The sequence below is a fragment of the Cygnus olor genome, chromosome 1 (genome assembly GCF_009769625.2).
Source record: "Cygnus olor isolate bCygOlo1 chromosome 1, bCygOlo1.pri.v2, whole genome shotgun sequence".
NCBI classification, from domain to species: Eukaryota; Metazoa; Chordata; class Aves; order Anseriformes; family Anatidae; genus Cygnus; species Cygnus olor.
This window is the reverse complement of record NC_049169.1, coordinates 63,670,537-63,684,786: the sequence shown is the minus strand read 5'-3', so window position 1 is coordinate 63,684,786 and position 14,250 is coordinate 63,670,537. Positions and strand designations below refer to the sequence as shown.

The 14,250-nt window shown below is 39.1% G+C and overlaps 1 protein-coding gene across 7 annotated transcripts in view; it reads left to right on the top strand.

Annotated features, from left to right (window-relative positions):
• Positions 1–14,250, top strand: part of BICD1 (BICD cargo adaptor 1) — a 177,432-nt gene that overhangs the window by 29,428 nt on the left and 133,754 nt on the right. The window lies entirely within an intron of this gene.

Sequence of the window (14,250 nt, the reverse complement as noted above, 5' to 3'; positions counted from 1 at the left end):
GCTTTCTATCTAGGGTCATGTTCCCAGTAATGATCGGTAGGTAGTGCAGCCAGGGCCCTGTAGGACTTAGTGTGAAGCAAACAGTCCTGGCTGTGCAGAGATGTTTGGCAAAAAAGGCAAATTGGCAACTGAAATTAAGCTGCAGATGTGCAGGTACTTGTGATAGAGTAATGTTCTTATCCATTTTTTTGTCTGTGTATGGATTTGGTTATGTTTTGCAAGCATAGTATTAGTAACATCACTTATATATTAGATACCTCAGAAGTAGCAGTGCTGCAGCCAGGATCATAACAGATTGTTTATGATTTGAGAAGAGTGACTGCATCTTTATACCTGAATTTTTAGATCATTAGTGCAGCGCAAGACAGAAGACATCTAAAGCATACCGCTTACACAAGCAGTAATTAGTTCCTCTCCAGCAGTTCTTGGATATTTATTTATTCCAAATGATGTGCAGTCATTGATTTTTTTTATTTTTTTTTTTTTTTGCATTTGCTGTCCCATCAGTTTAAAGATTGAACTTAGGCACAGACAGATGACAATGAAATGTATTTTATTATTGCTACATAAAGCATGTTTAATAACATTTTTTCTTGTTTGGAAAAGTATTTTGGTTATTAAATGATCTTAAGTATGGGTAGTATGATATTAAATATGGAACTTGATTATTTGCAAGGCTGTCATTGTTATGGCTGATGTAGCAAAACTACTGAATTTATTCTTGCTACACTGCTGCACTCAGTAGTATTGCCAAAACATCCATGTAGTACTGCAAGCTTCTGTGTTAAATTCAGTTGGGACTATTTATCTGCTTAAAGGTTGAGTTTTGTCTAGATCAATGAATATACTCAAAGCAGAGTATAAACAGCTATGGAAATAGTGTTAAAGGAGCTGCATTTGAAAAAGTGTACTATAAATTAAAAAAAAAAAAAAAGAGATTCCTAATGTGCAATGGTGGGTCACAGAATGGATTGAGCATAAGCATGGTGGTGGCAGAATCTGTTTTAGCAGGTTTGTGTGTTGCTCTAGACCTTCATTCTTCAGGCTATGGTAAAAACCAACCTTTTTAACCCATGAGGACTGTGTGCTGTTGTTAGTGTCATTTAGGTGGAAATCTATGTCCATATTAGAGAAGTCTCTGCTCGGTGAGGCTGGGCAGTGAGTTACTCTGTTTTGTATGGTGCTGTGAATCAAGTCAAGTGGAAGGTAACAGGACTGAACAGTGAATGCTTTAGCTGGTTTACAGTTGACTCCTTAATTGGAGCAGGTCATAATGATGCAAATTTTCTCTTTTGGGGTGATACTGTATCATTCCTAAACTGAAAGTCCTAATGTGTCTATGTAGAGGAAATAGCTTGTAACTCATCCATTACCAGTCAGACACTGGCTTAAAAGGACATAATGGGAGTCTGATGCTTCAGATTTGTGTTCAGTTTTGGTGTGGAAAAGCCAGAATTTGTAACGCTCTTCTTTGAAATATGATTTTTCCTTCTACCAAGTTGTGGAAGATATGAGGGAAATAGTATGTGGAAATATAACCCCTGCTAGTTAAATCTCATCTCAGTTTAGTCTACGTTGGGCACCTTTGAAAGTGTAGATGTTTGATTTCTCCAGCTAAGGAGAACAGGACAATTTTTTTTCATCACGCAGTGCAGTTTCAGTTAACTGGCAAGGTGATAATTGCTCTGAGCAAGGAAGTCCCTCTCCTGGGGGGTGGAACATGACACCCTCAGCAGTCCTGTTCCTGGCTGAGGGTAGAGTGATTTGATCTCCCTTCACATGAAGGTTTTGCTGTGCTTCTGGCACAGGAGCTGTGTTAAGTCTGGTGCTGTGCAGCTTCATGTTTTCCTGGGAAGGCCCTAATAGGTCTGTTTGGTGCTTCTGTTTGTGCATTAGGCAGGCGGTGGTTCCTCTTCCTGGAAGTGGTGGAGCACATCCCATGGTACTTGCCCCAAATCTGCACCTGGGTATGGCGTGGTAGTTGGCAAGCTCTGCGGTTCTGTGCTGCTCTTCTGCTGGTTTCAGAAGCTGCTGCTTCAACCAGCACATTGGTTCAGCTCTGTTTGCATGGCTGTACTTCCAAGGAGGGTCTGTACAAAGATGTTCCTTTTTCCATTTGTTCCCTGAGACTGTTAACCTCCCCTCAGTAGGAGGAATCATGCCTCACTGGGTGAACTCCATGCTTGCTTTCTCTGTGAAAGTGCACCTATTTAAAGCTGTGCCTATGCAAATGGTGTTGGAAGTATAAAACAGAAAGAAAGGAAGATATGGCCTGAATACATGAGGGACAGGAACAAATCTGCTTACAGATATCTTAAAGAAACTGCCAAGAGCTGTGCTGGTGTTAGTGGTTTTGTATATCCACATGGGGCTAGAGAAATGGAAGAGGGTAAAACAACCATGGCTGCCTACCCTGTCTGTAGGTTTTCTATTTCTGTATTTCCTGGATCATTACATAGCCCTGCTGGGATCTCTTTGCTTATCATCAGACCAGCTGTTTTCTTGAATACTCTTCGTATTTGGTTCCATCCTCCTCCAGTTCTCTTGCTTGGAAGTTTCTTGAGAAGAGCCCTACACTGTGAGCACTCAGCAAGCACTTAAAGATTAACCAAAGTCAGCAAAATTAGCATTTTATTTGTTTCTGCCAGGTGAAGGGGCTAGCTCCATAACATGCAAACCAGATCAAAGCTTTTGTTCTGGAATAGCCCAGTTACCCTGGTCCTGCGGTGGCAGCTGAGGGTGGTCACAAGATGACATGCAGAAATAATACAGCTTCCGTCTCATAGCAACAGCTTTTTCAATGCAGTATGTGTCTCTTTTCTTTTATAGGCTGGCCTCATGTAAAGAAGGAAAATTTAGAGAGAACCTTGCTGTTTCTAGTGCTAACAAAAAATATTTATGTATCCAGTTGTTTAAGCTATTTAGGAACAATCTGGTGAGTGAGCTGTTTAGAGGAGGATGATTGATGTATGCTAACTACATTGTCCAGCTGAAGTTTGTTTACTGGGCTAAAATGTCAATATTATCATCAGCTATTATTTTGAAAGGTTGGTATTTCTGTCTTCAGACAATGCTCTATTTTTATAATACCAACTTGGCAGGTGCAGGGCAGAGGCAGAGGACTTGTGAAGCTCATAACATTTGTAAGGTATTTTTTTATACCTAGTGTTCTGGAAAATAGCGGATGAGATTTGTCACGTTTCTCGTTTTCTCTTCACTATTCGAAGTGTCTTTATGCCACGTAAGTAGGAACAACATACCTGTGGAAGTTGCAAACAGTTCTTATATTGTATATAGGGGGATTTAGTTTATAATCTACAAATGGAAAAAGAATCTGTTCATTCAAAATTGCAGCTATGACTTGCACATTTACACTACATAGGGTCTGAAGTGGTGTGTAATTTTTCATTTTTTAAAATTATCTTTATCCTACTCTTGGTGACAGAATGTTACATTACTTTTTAAGCCTAAGCCATGAAGACATAGTCAGGAAACCAACTGCCCAAATACGTCTTTGCACCAACAAAGTGGGCACTTGCAGATATCTTAAGGGCCCGATTATTTAAAGGTTGTCCACTCTTTGGCTTGTCAGCACTTCAAAATTCTGTCCAAAAATAGTCAAGCTTCTGAATGTTTGGTTACAAATGATGAAAGTAAAATCCCAGTATGCATCAGTTGCTGCAGTTTGTGACAATCCTTCCTTTCTCTGTGGAGGTAGGAAGAGGCAGAGGGAAGCAGGACAGAGTTGGTGTGGTCTCCCTCAGCATCAGCTAGTGGCCTGATTCCAGGAGAAGAAGAGGTCAGGGTTGGGGACGGAGCAGCTGTGAGCCTGCAAGAAGGTGGGTGCACGCATGAAGCAGCATGCAGGCCTTGGCACAGATAGCTGGGCTACTATGTTTGGCAAGAAGTTCTTCACCTTCTTGCCATAAAATTTCACTTTGCCATAAAGAAGTGAAGGTGTATTTGTGCAGGCTGGGTGGGTGCCTGCTGACTGAGCAGTGCTCATTACGAAATGGCAGAGGCCTAGAGACAAATGTGCAAACCCTTGGTGAAACTGATCCTTCGCTCATGCTGTGTGTCTGTGAGCACCTTAAGCTGATTTGAAATATTATTTCTGGACATCAGTTTGCTTATGGGGATTGAGTGGAAAGGGCTGGGTAGAGAGGTGCTCCTCAGGTGTTTTTTAGGTTTGTTTGTTTTGAGTTTTGTTTGCTGCTCTCTTCAGTAGCTTTGGTTGTGCAACAGTGCTGAATAATTCTCCAAACAGTTTCTTATAATAGATTCTTTACTGTTTGATATTCTAGGAGACTTTTAAACAATAGTGGAAATTAATAGAAGATATTAATGACTCATCATCATTGCTAATTTATCTTCACTACAAAAAATGCTCAAATTACCTATTTAGAATCCTGGTCACATTCTAACATGCTTTATTGCAGATATCATCTGGAGGATAGAGAGTGCAATTATTTGTGCTCGCAGTTATTGCAGGCATATCTCCGAGCTGTTACGGAGGCGAGAATTGAAGTTGTATGGATGTAATGCTTGGTTGCTGTGGGAACTTTGTGATAAGGATTTTTGAAAAAGAAAACCAAATCTTAACATCTGATGGCAGGGCTGAAAACTTAATTCCAGGCTTATTTGACAGTGGCATTTTAAATCTTCTGAGTTGTTTACTAGAATCCCTAACTCTTGTGCAAGGGGCTGGTGTGCCTGCTCTGGTATGAAAGCTGTGAGTGTGAACCCCTCCCAGTCACCTGGTGAGAGCAAACACCTAAAAATGAAAAGAATAGTCAGCCTAGGGGTCAACCCTCTAGCCCCTACAGACAGAGTGGCTGGCTCCTGAATCGTGTGGAAACTTCCAGATATTGCTATTGCATGATTCAATCCTGAACAAGGATTTCCTGCTGTGTATGGTCCATGAGACGAGCCTCCAGTTGGATGCTGGGGGGCTGGCCAAGATGCCAGAGTGTGGTTTGAATTGCACAACAGCTCCTTTTGGCCCTCTTCAGATCAGTCTGCTCCTTAGCAATCAGTCAATCCTGGTGCCTGGGTTGCCTAAATATGCTCTACAGCCTCTGCTGGGGCACCCTCCATCCAAGCTCAGCAACTTTAAAGCCCCTGAGGGTCTCTTGTAATGCTTGCCATCTGCAGAGAGGGGTTTTGATTGCTCGTTGCTTTAGTGCTTTTGAGCTGTTAGCCCATAAACCTGACTGAAAGGATGGAGAGAAAGGGTGATTATAGCTCTGTCAGTGAATTAATTCTCAAAAACATATTTTTCAGCATTAGCTATTAACAAAGTCTTTGCCTTTTGGAAATAGTTCTCAGCAATATCTCAGAACTGCCTCTTCAGATTATTTCCAAAGTTTATATTATAACTTTGTTCTACCCGTAGTTAAACATCAGCAAGGCAGCTGCTTATTCTTGGGAGCTTTCATGGTTGCATTAGACAAAATTCAGTGTCTTTGAAATCAGGTGTTGATACATGCAGTAAGGAGAACTATGGGCGTAAGTGTTGCAAAAACATTAATATCTTTGGTCTAAGTATGAAGACTTAAATCCTTAGTGATCCTTTTTGGATGATGTGTAACTTTATTTTTGCTTTATTTTCTCCATCTGGTGACAACTTCTAATAAAATAAGGGCCATTTTGTATTTTTGTCTGTGTAAATACCAACTAGCACATAGTGAGAACTACTTTGCTTTACAATTAATAAAACTTCCTGAGCTTCTCCCCTGCTTACCCCCAATGCCTTGAGGCACTGAGCGTTTTTAAAAACTAAGTTATGTGGAGTGTCTCCCTCTTCCATTATTTTTCATATATTGTGCCAGTGTGTTTTGTTGTTGGGGCTATAAAATGAACTGCTGCAACACTTTTTGGTAGGCTGTTCAGTTGGCTTATTTTGGGTAAGAGATTACATACTTAATTCAGCAAAGCATACCTGGCCATCAAGGAAAGGTAGTGGAAAGCCCTAGGGCTGATGGCACCCTGGGATTTAGTTTGCTGTGTAAATCTGAATATCTGCAACATCTGGGAGCACTTGGATTTTAAGGTTTGATACACACCAATATCTTGAAGTAAAAGGCGTGAAAAACACAGTAGAGAAGAACTAAAGGGAAAAGAATCTAAATATACGGTAAATCTGAAGCACGTGTGACTAATCTATTTAAGAGTTACACATTTGGATTATTTCACAGTGACCTTTAGGACACTGAATATTTGAAAGCAAAGTTTTATGTTATAATTTAGTGTACCTAACATACTTCTAGTTTATGCATTAGCAATTCCAAATGAGCTACCTTCTGTTATAACTCAAACAACCCCTCCCCTTCCATTGTAAAACTTTCACTCTACTTCACCATCCTTTTTTGTTTTGTTTTGTTTTGAATTAGGAAAGTATCAGATAATCTCACATCAATGGTAAAGGGCTTGGTCCAAACTACTTAAGGTCTTGATAGTTTTCATTCAACCCAAGTTTGTATGGTAAACTGAAATGTATATTATGTATATTTGGAAATGCATTGATTTGCACCAGCATGTGATGTGCTTCATTTGTGCATGCAGTCAGTTATTTAAAAACTGTAAAAAGTTAAACTTTATAAAATTCTTATTTTCAGGAAGAGTTGTAAAGAAATTGCTATTGTGAAACTAAAGTTCCTAAGTCGTAAATTAAAAAATAATGCATCTCTTTCTGGAAGTAAATGGGTGTGGACTCTCTAGATCATAACCACACCAGTATTATTATATTTGGAAGCTCTTTGAAACGTAAGAGCTTACAACTTTCAGTAAGGTTTCAAAGACCATCACAGTTACAGTAATACTAATAAATCTATAATAAGTGAGGTGAGGAAGGAAATGTGATAGCCTTTATCAGACCAAATGAAAAAGTGGTAAAAGCAAACCAGCTTTCCAAGATCTAGGCTTTTGCTCAAGGTTGAAACAGGAGCATTAACTTCAAGCAAACTACTGACTCAGAATAATTGTCTTGTGTTTAAGTGTCATCTCTGAGTGTCCAGTTGTTTTGCAGTAGGAATATTGTATTGGCTTATGTGCTTCCTGCAAAACAAGATATTTGTAGCAATATTTCTGGCAATATTTTTCACTGGTCAGAGAAAACAAGGAGCTGTGCTATACTCTGTAATGTAGAGTGCCTTCACATCGCATTGCATTTGATGATGTTGGATGAAGACACAACATTTTTTTTAAATGTGTAGATTTAATAGATGAAACACTTCATGGCTATGTATATTGTGAGTTTTCTTAGAAAGTGTTCAGTAGAGTTTGATTTCTGTCGCTTCCATTACGATAGCTGTCAGTGAGGAATGTAATATACATTATTTCTAGACATGTAATTAAGTGGGGAACCCCAGGATTACTCTAAAATAAGGACCCCAAAATTAAATCAAAGATAGCACCAGCAGAAAAGAGTCTTGCCTATAAGTATGTGACGAATTGTGACTAGTGAGAAAGTTTTAGCCTGTGTTATGTTTTTCGTAGAGATGACAGGAATACAGATTTTTAAACTCCAGTGATTAATATCTCTGACACAAGTAAATGGAACTTATAAAAGCAAAAAAATTGCCATCAAGCCCATTCTTAAGTTTTTCAAGCTGTAACACAGCAATGTGTAAAAAGCAGATCTTGGACGAAATGGGTCTTGGACGACAACTGAAATACCTTACTAAAACATTTTGATTCATTTAAAAAAAAAAAAATGTCTGCAACTTCATGTGTGAAAAAGCATAGATGCAATTGTAGTATGTGTTTCACAGAGAGAGAAAGAGGTTAAGCAGCAGCCTATTGGAAAATATGGTTCACTGCTTTTATAGCCTTTGTGCTTAACACATTATGTTAAATATATTTGTGACTCTTTGTATGACAGTGATAAATGGCTTCTTGGCTCAGAGGTCTGGGATAAATCAATAAGGAAACTTCTCCTTCAGTATACTTGTATCTGCTGACACATGGAGAGATATTACTGGATAGCAGAGATGAAGAAAAAAATTCCCTAACAACTGGCAAACTCTTGTTTTTATTGGATAGGCAGACAAGTCTTGGAGGAGTTCAAATTTAATTCTAAGCAATTTAGATGTGAAGTAGACAAGTAATCGCTTCATGTAACAGCTATCAAAGGTTAAGACCTTTTGCATATTTCTAGAAACAGGAGTTCAAGGTAGCTAGTGGAGGCTGGAAAGTTCCTCATGCAAACGATTACCCGTGTCAGCACTTTCTTCTGCACTCAGTAATATGAATAATTTAGTTCTTTGCTAATGTCAGTAAGAACTGTTTTTCAAAGCTTTCTTTACATTAACTTTCTACCATTTATATGGGGGCTTCCCCCCCTGCACCCCAAAATTGTTTATATAGAACTGAAATCCTTCCTTAATGACAGCACCATAGCAGTACACGGGTCACAGAGAAACAAGTGTAGTTGTGGTGAAATGAAGTCCAGTTCCCTTGTTTATTCCCTGAAGTCTTTATGCTAACTCAGAAGCTGTGGCTTCCCTCATAGCAGCTCAGTTTTTTTATTTGTACATTGCTATTCTGGATTGCTTGTGGAAGAAAAAAGCACCCTAAAAATATATGAAAATATTTTATTCACAATGCTACTATATTTTTTTTGTGAAAGATTCTGCATAGGGTGCTCTTACAGAATTAAGAGTACCAGCTGACAGGTAAAAGTAGGGATACTTAATTTCATTGAAGTTTGTTCTTTCCAGCTTCACTGAAACAGCTGGAAATATGCCATGAGTTTAAAACACTGTCACCAAAGCCCAGTATCCCTCTTAGTGCAGGAAAAGGAGATGGAAAGCGGGGGAAAATGCAGCTTTGTAGTAGAGATGAGAATATTGCTCAAACCTGAGTAGGTGAATATTGCCTAAGGGAGCAAACATGGATGGCAATGAACCTTTCTATGGTCACAAGCCAGAGGAGCTGTGTACCTACAGTGGAGCTGCTGGAAATGTGATGCTTGTCTCTAGCAGGGTTGTGTTATGAAGTGAATCTAGGTCACCTGTGGAGATGATGTCAGGTCAACTGTCTTCAATATTCTCCTTCCCAGCATACGAGGTTCAGGTAATTCTGCAGCTCAGAGACATAATCCAACTAGAAAGCCTGTTGAATCCAATTATGTTGCATGGGCAAAGGCCACTAAGTTCTCACTCCCCAGGGTTGTCAATGAATCTTGAAAGATATAGTTAAAAATGACTATGTAGATACAGACTAAACCAGCAACAACCCCTTCTAATAAAATACAGGCAGAGGTCCACCAAGGGAGAGGTAGGTTCTCAATTTCCTGCTCAGAATTTCCAAAATGTGCTCCATCTTTGCCTCTGAGAAAGGCTCTCAGAGGCAAAGCTTTTCTGATTTGAGGGTGGCTGAGCTGAAAGCAGGGAAACGAAGGGGCTCACAGACACCACTGTTACAGAGCAGGTTTTCTTTTAGCTGAGCAATGCCAAAATTGCTGAGAAAGGGGAAACAAGACAGAGGCTGAATGAGGATTATGTCAGGGACTAAGGAGAGCAATACCATCTCTAAACTAGTAGCTCCAGGCTAATGGCAGGATGGTAATGACATGGCGATGAAGAAATAGGGTGCAATAATTAGTCTTTCCTATAACACATCGCACTGAAAGTGTCTTCCCAGAACGTTGCATTTTGAAACGGAGAATTATTAATCTATGAAGAATATATTTATAAAAATAATAATAAAAAATTGGTATCCTTCAGAGAAGGACTGCCCAGTGACTTTACTCCTGGGTGTCAGGGCGATGGTGAGCATCACAAGGTATTTGGACAGGTTCCTAGGAAAGGAGTGAGAGGACGCAGTGGTTGAGGTCTCTTACCCATATTCTTAGCACAGTGAATCTGGAGGTTTTGGAAACAAAATACAGGTAGTAACTGTTATGCTGTGCCCTCTATGAGGGGCAGAAGGGAATAAGCAGTCATTCTTTGAGAAATAGAAGGGAAGTGAGACCGAATGGAGTGCTCTTTAAGCATGCAGATCAAGGAAAAAAAATATCAAACATGGTATGTGCATTCCTGCACTAATATCAGGAAACTGACAGGAAAAATATGGGAACTAAATGCTTATCTTAAAAAGATGTTGATTATAATATACATCCTAAAGTTGGTAGGACGATGACAACTGCGGGGATAATATAGTATTAAAGTACAGAGAAAGACAGGCTTAGCTGGTGGGCAAACTGTTGCATGATAAAGCTTAAAGTCAAGTCAGATTAGCAGCTTGTCATAAGTAACAAAATCCCCATGAGTTTAGACTCTAGGCACAGAAAAGGAAAATACAGTAGTAGGACTACATCATCAGTGTGGTTACACTAACAGTAATACCGTGAGGAAGATGGGAAAGACTGTAGAGGGATGAGGTACAACAGTCATGGGAGAGAGAGGTCTTTAATGTCCGTTTGGATTGCGTACGTATCATAGTGGGTTGGAATACTGAAACTAAGCTTCAGACACAGTGACAAATTCACAGACAGACTAGTGAGAGGATTCATAAGAGGACAGGCAGCAGGTGGTTCCTGAGCTGTGTATGCAGAGCGGTTTCAAAATGTCATGGCAGAAAAGCTGTCCTGTAATAGTGACTACAGTGCACAGAAATTCAGCATCTCTCCAGGGGCAGCAAAAGCTAGAAAATTTCCTGTCAGAAGCCAAGGACAATGCTATTGAGAGCAGAAAAGGAGGGTGTTTTTGTATGTGTGTTTTTTGTTTTGTTAAGCACTACAAGTCTCACAGTAAAGGGTCAAACATTTAAAGACAGTTTATTGGAGGCTCCAAGGAAAAGTATTGTCTATTGAGAAATAAAATAAAAGGGGGTACAGTGGGGTTATATAGCAATGAAAAAGAGGGCAGTGTAACTGAAAAAACACACAACCGTAACTCTCTGAAGACTCCTTTGGAAAGCTGAAGTTGGATGAAAATGAGAAACATAAATAACAAACCTCTCAAGTCACATTAAATTGCAGGAAGTGTAAATAAACAATATTTTCTTTGGAGATGCATTGGGAGTACAAATACTGTCACCAGTTTTTGCAGGGACAACAAACCACTACAAGATTTAAATAAATACATTCGAGAATATTTAAAATCATACTAGTAAAAGCAAAGGTGTTTTTTTCTTGTCTTTACATTGGAAAATGAAGACTTACATTCCACAATCTTTCTTTCTAAGGGAGAGGATACCAAAAGATTCTTCTCTCTCTGTAGAAAAGGGGACTGGAGGAACAAATGAGTAAAATAGATAGTATCAAGTCATAGCAATGATGTGGTATGCATCAAAGAACTGGAACATGATTCAGCACCACAAGGCTGAAACAGTTGTAAAAAGGGGTGAGGTGGGGAGGCAGTATCCACAGGGAAGACCAAAAATCCAATTGTCTGTGAGGGAGATTAAGTAAGGTTACTTTCAAATGCAGAATTAACCTTTGGATAAACAGGTTGCATAGCAGAATAGTCAATACAACTTTTGCAACAAGAAGTTATGCCCCACTAACCTATGGAAGCTTTTTTGAAGCACAAGCACATTGACTTGAGCTGACACTTTCACTTCAGAAGTGATGTCTAAAGGTTATAAAATATTTTCTCTTGAAAACTGCCTTTCAGTGTTGGCCAAAAAAACTCCAAACAACAACAACAACAAAATGCAGTTAAACTGTGAAACTTGTCACCTTGCTGCTTTGTTTCACAAAGGGACAGAATGTGTTTCTGAAATACCTGTAGAGAGCCATTAAACATAGATAGCATTTATGGCTCAGGAAGTCCCAAATGTGCAAGCTAGTGTATATTCTGAGGATATCTTACTGTACTGTGCTTTCTTCTTGGCTGCTTCCCTAGGACTCTGCTGTTGCTAACTGTTGGAGATGGTAGGTGAGCCTTTGCTGACATATATAGCCTTTCTTACCTCCCAGGAAATAGAAAAAAGTGAATTTATGGATAAATATCTGTAAATTGCACACATCTTAAAAGATTTGTTCTTGTATACAAATAATTCTTCTTTTCATTCTTTATATTTTATAGCTGCTTTAGAGCTGATGTTTTGAAAGAAGCAGGTGAGAATTCTGCTTTTGTCTCGGTAAAGCAGATACGACTCTAGGTTGCACACCTTGACCTAGAACAAGCTAACCAGAGTAGACAGGATCATTGGTGAATGAAAAGTGAGTGAAATGCTATTTGGTATGGGGCTTGTTTGGAGTTGTGCAGAAGTCTGGCTTTTTTTGTGTCCTGATCTGCCAGTTAACACAGTTGTACCCATCCTAGTGCAGGTGGAAGTGGGAAGGTGGCAAGACGTGGTCGGGAGGAGGAGGAAGAACAGGAAAGGCTGTTCATGGAAGCAGCCTGTGGTTAGCTTAGACTGTCAAGTCTTGCACGTCAGCTCACTCATAAAAGTCTCATGCACCTAATCTTTGCATGAAAGTTGCATTTGTTTAATTAAAATTGTTTTTCTTTTTGGAAACAGGTGTGAAATTGCAGGTAGAGCTTCATAAATCTATTTGATCCTACTGGCTAATAGATAAGCTTGAACTAGCAAGTAATTCAGCTAGCAATTTCTTTAGACAAGAAGTTTTGCACCAGTTTTACAATAGGAATTAAGGAAAAATGTGTTAGGATACAGATTCTTTGTCCTGGCTGTATTGCCACAGGGCTCAGAAGCCTCGGGAAGGCTTTAGAAATCTTTCATGGTCTTTTTTTGAGAATGTGACCCAGCAAACATTTAAAGAGATGAACTCTTTAAGTGGTTTCTTTTTGGGGTGCTTTCAGAAGAAAGAACAGAAGAATAAGGCTGGCAGCAGGACATACAGGAAGAAACAGGCCATTCATTTCTTGCAAAATAGGTCAATGTTCCCAACACCTGGGGTAAGCAAAGGGTAAGCTCCACAGCATTCACATTAGCTATAGGTGGGATGGAGAGTGTAAACTATGCATAACTCTCTTGGAGTAAGGACCGAAATGACTGGGAAGTAGAGAGGCTCTTCTGAGGATGAACAGTGGATGGTGTGCACTTGCTGGTCAACTGGAGCTTCTATAGAGAAGTTGCATGATGTGTTTGAGCCCTATAGTGGCTGGAGAAAGTGCATGCTTAGTTAACACACACTTAAACAGTGTGGGAAGCAGTTTTAAATGATGCAAATATTGCCAGCACCTAATTAGAAATTATGACCTATGAACTTCTGTTTTTATAGCAAAGTGTTTTCCGTTACAGCCTTGAAAAGCATCCTGTCTTCCCTCAGATACTAGATGTGGTAAAAGCCTATTCCTGTTGGTGACTCTTTTTTCTGACCTGTATCAATACCTTTGTCTCTTGTTCTTTTCCTGTGGCACGTGGAAATTGTTTTTTATGGTCCCTAGTGCTTTAGGGTACAGGAAAGTAGTGTGTGTAGATCATGTTTGTATAAAATGGATAGCAATGCTATTTTTGAGCTCACCTAACTAACCACGGCATCTTTTTTAAAAGATGAAAAAAATCAAAACAATATCTACTTCAAAAAGCATAGCTTTTTAATTTTTAAACAAAATGTAAAAAAAAAAAAAAAAGTAGACAACGTTTACTTCAAGGTAATGATGACCTACAGACCAAAATACAAACTGTCTAGGTTTAAAATAATTGCTATAGTAATTAATAACATTAATATTCTTAATAGTTAAAGCTTAACATAGAATGAGCTTTTTTTTAGTGCTTTTTCACTAATTATCCTAGTCTAATTTTGTATATATTTAATTGAGCTTATGGCTAATTGAATTTCTTTTATGAAATCTACCCATGTAAAGATCTGCAAAGCTATTTACTCAGAGCAGGAATTTGAGGGTGTTCCTTCCCTTTTCATAAACCAAGGAGGTTTTTTTAATGCTGCAAGATGCCCTGAAATCTATTACTTGTGCCACAATATACATCCTGATTGAATTAAGCTCTTTATATTTCTGTCTATGCAAGCTCTTTTGTCCCTTTTCAGCTGTCCTATGAAACTAGTATAGATATTTCCAGGTGGTGTTATGTTTGGTATTTTTTCTCCTCTTGTTTTCCTTTTTGTGTGTGTTTTTCCTTTTTGTGTGTGTTCTTGTTTTGTTTTGTGTTCGCATGTTGTGGGAGGTAAGATGGGGATGGAATCAAAGAGCTGTGTAGCAGGAACTACCTGGTTCCTGCTAAAGTTCTTTGCTTTCTCGCGTTACAGGATGGAAATCCTCTTCACCAGCACTGTCCATGACAGCAGTTTGGTGAAGCTCATATCTTAAACTG